The sequence below is a fragment of the Amblyomma mixtum genome, chromosome 3, assembly GCF_055824585.1.
Source record: "Amblyomma mixtum isolate Tamu chromosome 3, ASM5582458v1, whole genome shotgun sequence".
NCBI classification, from domain to species: Eukaryota; Metazoa; Arthropoda; class Arachnida; order Ixodida; family Ixodidae; genus Amblyomma; species Amblyomma mixtum.
In genome coordinates, this window is record NC_143014.1 from 285,332,778 (window position 1) to 285,339,202 (window position 6,425).

Sequence of the window (6,425 nt, forward strand, 5' to 3'; positions counted from 1 at the left end):
ATAAACATATGCTAACTTCAATTTGTGTGCATTCTTCCATAGAACAGAAAAAACGTTATTTTTAAAGGGCTACGTTCACAGCTTAAAAATATGGTATAGTTAGTGCGCTGTTAAGGGTCTCAAATGATCAAGGCGGGTTTAATAGTTGAGGTCATCTCAAGAATTAGAAAAGCAGTAAGGTAGTAGAAAATCAAAGAAACCACTGTACCACAAAAATATCGCATTTTGTAAGGGTTGCAAAAGGGGCAACTGTTTTTTTTAAAGGTTATTGCTTTATCAATTGTTACAACCATCATACTAATGAACTACTTGTAGCAGAGCGCTGCGCACTGTGTTGTTCTTCGCATGTCTGTTAACTTTTTCCCGTTTTTTCTTTATATTGTACCTATATTCCAGGAATAAAAACAATTTTCATTTGTTTGTAGCAATACAGCCGCAAGAGCGGCTCTTTTAGGGTCCGTTTATGTTTGTTTTTTTTTAAGCGCGGAAGGCTTTCATAGAAATATTGAAGCACTTTGGTTCAAGAAACTTCTCTAATCTGTGAGTTAAGTTCTTTGGGGTTGATTTCTCCACTCTTTCATATGGGCTCTCAAGCCATGTCAAACATTAAAAAACAAGAAGCGTGAAAACGCAGCCTCTTCTCGATGTTCTGGCGGTTTTTACGCGATTGGTAGGTACCGATGAATATAAAACGGCTAACCGTCCATGCAAAATGTTGGGTTCTGGCTGCCTTTATGGTACTAAAACTGTTCGATACTCTTCTAAGAAACATACGCGAGTGGATTAAGCCGAGAGCGCACGCTGACTAATAAGTTCAATGCTAAACAAGTAAAGCCACCCATTCCTCAAAAAGCAGCGGGACATGAACTGGAGGCTTGTCGAAAATGAGGGAAGAAAATATTTTGGCGAGGTTTAACTCTTCCAAAACTAGTTAAACAGCCCGAAAGCTTTACTTGATCGATGAAATGCCGGTGAGGCCCAGATTCCGATCCGTCAGTCTTACTAACGGACGAAACCGCCGTCGAAGACACACCAGCGGCAGTCTTCACCGCAATCCGTTGGGCCTTTCTCTCCTGGTCTCACTTTTGTTGCTTTGCAAGTCTGGCTTCTCGTTGTTCGACGATTTCAGCGGATCGTTTAGCTCGCATCCTCTCCAGTACACCTTCTCGGCGAGTTATATAGACTGGATTATCGGACTCCGCTTGACGGCGACGCCGACGCCTCATCCATGGCGAAACTGAAGGAGAAACCGCCGATGTAGCAACTGACACCCTGTTATCAGAGCTTTTCTCTAGTTAACATTTATGTTTAAATAGTTTACTACTGACCATTTTTTGAGCTTGATAAGGAGAGAGTTCGCGGCATTGTGCAATACACGGCAGTCTGGAGAAGATAAATATATGCTGGCGTCGTCGGCATAGAAAAATAATTTAGGCTGAGCACAGAACTTAGTGAGGTCAGTGTTGTCGATGTTAAAAAGAATCGGACCAAGAATGCTGCCCTGAAGAACACCTTTAACTATGGATTGTAAATCGGAATGGTAGGATTCGATATGGACGAACTGCTGTCGAAAACTGTGATGTGTATTTATAAATAAAAAAATGGACTCGGATTTCATCTATTCCCCGTTTCTTCCGCGAAGTCAAGCGATGAGTGCAACACACTTAAGTGAATTTTGGTAGTGGTTCGTTGCAACTGCCTTTACATTTTTTTGAAGAAGATAACCATCACTAGCCGTTTAAAACTCCGAAAGTATACTCTGAACCCATTTTGAACGCATTGGAACAGGCTGTGACAGAAGGTCACGCTTATTGCTCACTGCTATTACTGACTGGTCATCTGCTTTGCGCATTAAGACCTTTCCATTCCTGTGCCAGACATACTGACATACATTTTGGTCTGCCCAGGCCTTGGTTAGCCGCAGCAGCCGTCGGCTATGACCAGTGATATTTTCCAGAATGGTAATGTTGCTCTTATCGTTCCTCAATTTTTGCCTTTTCTACAGCCACTCATCTCTGACAGCTTGTCTGGAGTACTTAACGGTTATTCCTGGGATCTTATCGCCCTTTTTGGGTAGCCGGTGAATTGCGTCGAAGTCTGCACTTGAAAGCCTTGGAACTCCTATCTTGTCGGCCACAGCGTTTACCTTTTGTAGCAGATTTTCAGGTACAGTGGCTTGAATTCTATGGAATTCAAGGTGAAGCTTTCCGGTCCTTCACTCACGATCACTTACTTCCTTTCGCAGCGTTTCATTTTCCTCTTTTTTTCCTTCGCCTTTTGCTTCGAACCTTCCAAACTTTTTGAATATCCTTTGCGTCTTTTCTCGGGTGCCTAATATCTATAGCACTTCGTCGTGGTTTTCTGACATTAGCTCCAAGTACTGTTTCAGTGCTAGCTACAGTTTCTTTAAGCGACATCAGCTCGTCTAATTTTGCAATCTTAGCAACGCGCAGGGTTTTAATGTAGGCTATCTCGTCACCGGCCAGTTTTCACCTTAATTGTCTCCTTTAACAGTACCAGTAGTTGGTGTGACATTGTTTGCCGGAAACTAAAAACAGCGCTAATTTTTACATTAACCGTCCGGTCCTCTCCGTCTTCTTGTGTGGTTTGTGTAAAATTTAGCGCTGTTTTACTTTCCTAAACACATTGTCTCATTTGCCCCTTGCATTTTTGCATGTGGGGCATGTCCATTTCTGCTTAGCTGACTACAATTTACTTTTTTGCTGTTTTACGGCAAGCCCAGCACAGGTTCCGAAATGGTACAGTTTGCTGCATTTAACACATGTGACAGATATTTCATCGGGCGTAAATTCATCATTACATGAGGAACAAAAGTCTGTCGACACCGTGCCTTACAAAAAATGGCAGTGGTTTAGCTGTGGTTAAACCTGTTTGTGTTGTGAAAGCAATGGCTGCCTGGCTACGCTTAGGATTCGCTTGTGGTTAGGCAACACCCCCTCCCCCTCTGCTACGCAGAACTGGTGAAGCGAACGCCGGAGGCGGCGGCGCCATCTGGCGAAGCACGGCGGCTGCTAGGCGACGGCTCAAGGTCATTGGTGGAGTCGCCGCTAGGGCGAAAGTGCGGCCACACTGAAGAGACGCAACGGTGGGCGTAGTGCAGCTTTCGCAACAAAAAAAAAACAAAGAGCGAAAGGGAGTTGACAGCAGCAGCAAGCAGCACATACCTGTAAAAGCAAGCACAAGAAATGACACCAACCTGCGAAAAAGCAGAGCAGGGTTCAAATGATGGCCTTTTGTGCTGCCACTGCCGCCGAGTGCTGGGTGGTCCGTGCTGACCGTCCTTTATCTTCACGGCTAGCCGCTTGCCGCGCCGCAAGAATAATAAACCAAATACTAATAAACAAGGACTAATAAACGAACAGCGACAGAAATCAACAGTTCAGCGATATAAATGGTTTCAAGGAACGCTACAAATTAAACAGTTTGTGAACAGATGTGTCTTGTAAAGCAAATCGCCACACTAGAAGGACTAAAGAAAATAAGTTTCATTCCTACGGAGAAGATCATCAACACACAGGCCGCCTTTCCTTTCAGTCGGAAAGGACTGCATTGCTTGTCGCGTAACCACATTACGACTCCTGTCCATTACCTTGATGTCACTGGGCACTGCCTCACATGGATAGGCTTTGCCGTGCGGCGGCAAATTGGAGGCACCTTCTATTTTATAAGACATTTCGTGTTCCCGTGCTCTGTCGCCGATAAAGCGACTCTCTGGCCGATATTGACACCTCCACACGTAAGAGAGATTTCGTAAGCCGCAGCGACCAGCTAGGGAAGATAGGCCAAGGCATCCTTCTGGCAGCAGTGGGCCTTCTTTCGCACGATGCGCGAGCACAAGCCGCTCAGCTCGTGGCTCATAAAGAACAGACATACTGTACCTATTCGTCACTTTCTTCAGGCTATGCTCCATGCGATTCACATAGGGAATTATATCTGGCCACTTCACTCCCAGCTTGAGCTCTGTGCTTCTTTTTCCTTAGATTTTTTTGAAGGAGGCTCTCTGCTACATCAGCAAAGACAGGACAGGGAGGAGAAGCCTGCCTTTTAATCTGTATATTGAAACCATTGTTTAAGAAATCTCTACAAACAACTAAGCATATATGGTTGAAATCTGGCAGCATCCACCGAAATATCGACACTGGCGCCGTCAGTATCCCCAAGGCCCTAGTACTAAAAGATGACGAAAGTAATGTGCATCCACCAGTGGTAGGCGCTAGAGAAATTCGCTTGGAGAAATGGTCACTTAAAAGTGAGTTAAGAGATCCACGTTCGAGATTTGAAATTCGCATATCGTAGAATTATGTATAACTTGTATTTGAAAAAGAGAATGCTGAGATAGTGGCTTTAGGTTTCAAAAATTGCTGAAGGAAATACTGAGGAAATAAAAATACCCCCCCGTGAAGTTCGCGGTGATATGCGTGTTTGCAGCGAATGGGGTCGTGGAACAGTATGTCCATTCAGTTTCTTTTTTTTTCTGCCCACCACAAACGGCAGAGAAGGGGGAAAGTCACAGTCGCTACCCAGCGGGTAAGGGGAGCCGGACAGCGGAAGATTTAGAGAATATGAGAAAGGTCAAACCCCCTCCCAGTACGTATAGATCAGGTCGCATACCACTGTGCACGTTCTTGCGGCCAGGCGGGAGCACGCCGGCGGTGACGAGCCATCATAATCCGCGTCGCGTTGCGTGGCTTTGTCACATGCCTGCGGCACCGCTGCTCAAAGCTTAGGGAAGCTACGGCGGCGTTCGCTGACAGCTTGAGGCGCTGGCAAGAAGACACTGCCACGCTAGCTGCAGACATGAAGAACGACCGCTCATTAGCACGGGTCAACCTGACATGCACATGGAAGGCACACGCGAGAGAAGCGCTTTGCACGAGAGTTGGTCGCTGTGCGTCTGCGGTGCATGATGACAGTTTGTGAGGAATGGCTCCGAACAGATGGGCCTTGAAGACTGCCTTTCCTCGAACTGGGTTTACCAGAGGTTGAAAAAACCCGCACCCGTGGGAAAGCGGGAATGTTCGCGAAGCTCGCGGGAGGAAGGGAGAATCCTCTGAAATCCCTATGGTGGAAAGTGTCCATATTTGTACAGTGCTGGTCGAAATAAGTTATCTTCTTTTCGCAATAACCGATTGCCTGTGTTTTTATTTCCAAATCGTTGATTGGTAATGTTTTCCTTTCCCCATTGATTTATTGGGTGGATATTTCTAGAGTCGCCTAATTGATTACTGTCCCCACCGAGGGCGGGGATATAGGGTTTGAAACCAGCGGTTTCGGCGAGGCCAAGGGCTGGTTTCGTCAGGTAAAGCTACGAGTCAGACAAATATAAATATGTTTTCTCTTTACATGAATCTTTCTTTCTTTTATTAATTGTTAATAAAAAGTTAAGCTCTCCAGAAGTGCCCTCGAGCAACGTAATTCAGCAGTATCGAACCTACAAGCCGACAAGCATCCTTAAATAATCATCATCAACCCTAATTCTCTCTATAAGATCCAGACGGAAATTCAACTCTGACCATGATGGGACCTGTTACCGCTCCGTTTCACCGGGGATGGTTGTAACATTCACCAGTCCATCTATCGGTTAGTTGCGTGTAGTGCTAGAATTTACCCATCTGCACCGCAACTATCTAGTCCTACAGGCGCCCCACATTTCTGATTTTCCATTTCTTACAGGGCGCACCACATTTCATTCGTACAAAAAGAATGTTGACGACTAGTGCAATGAAATAAACTAGAAAAGTAACCAGGAAGTTTGCAAGGGACCAGAAAGGTGTTTTCAATATCGGAAAAGCTGGGGTCAATAAGACACAGGGTGTAAGCTGGACAAATTCAGTGAGAAAGAAGCTTGATATGGCTGAATATAAATTGCGAAAAAACAGAAATAGGAAAGGAGTAAATTTACCGGGTGTCTTCGAACGTGGAGTTACAGAAAAAAAATATTACATTACTGGCTTAGTATTACCGTCTTAGTGCACGAATCAGATTTCACTGATTTAGCCTTAACGGCCGAGAGGTCTAGAGTGGCCCTCCCATTTTGACGTTTCACTCTAGACTAGCCAGTTGGGCGTCCCACTGGTCCGTTTTGCAGTCTGCACGCTCACGAGCCTAGGCGGCCTTCCTCCACTTGCATTCTTCGCTTCAATCGCGTTCCCGGCACGGTTCACGGAGTCAACGCCCGCTTGCGCTAAGCAAATAGTCTAGTTCGCAGTGTTGTTTTGTTTGTAGTCTAAACACTCCGTTGTCTCGCCAGCCCGCATATCTTCCCACACTCTTCATCTTTTTCAAGTTTCCCGACAACGTGCCCACAATTTTATTTTGAAGCGAAAGTTTCACTACGGGACCTCGTGCTTCGATTGCCGGGTGCCTAGTTCCGACCTTCAGCTGAGTTGGAGGTCAAAACCATG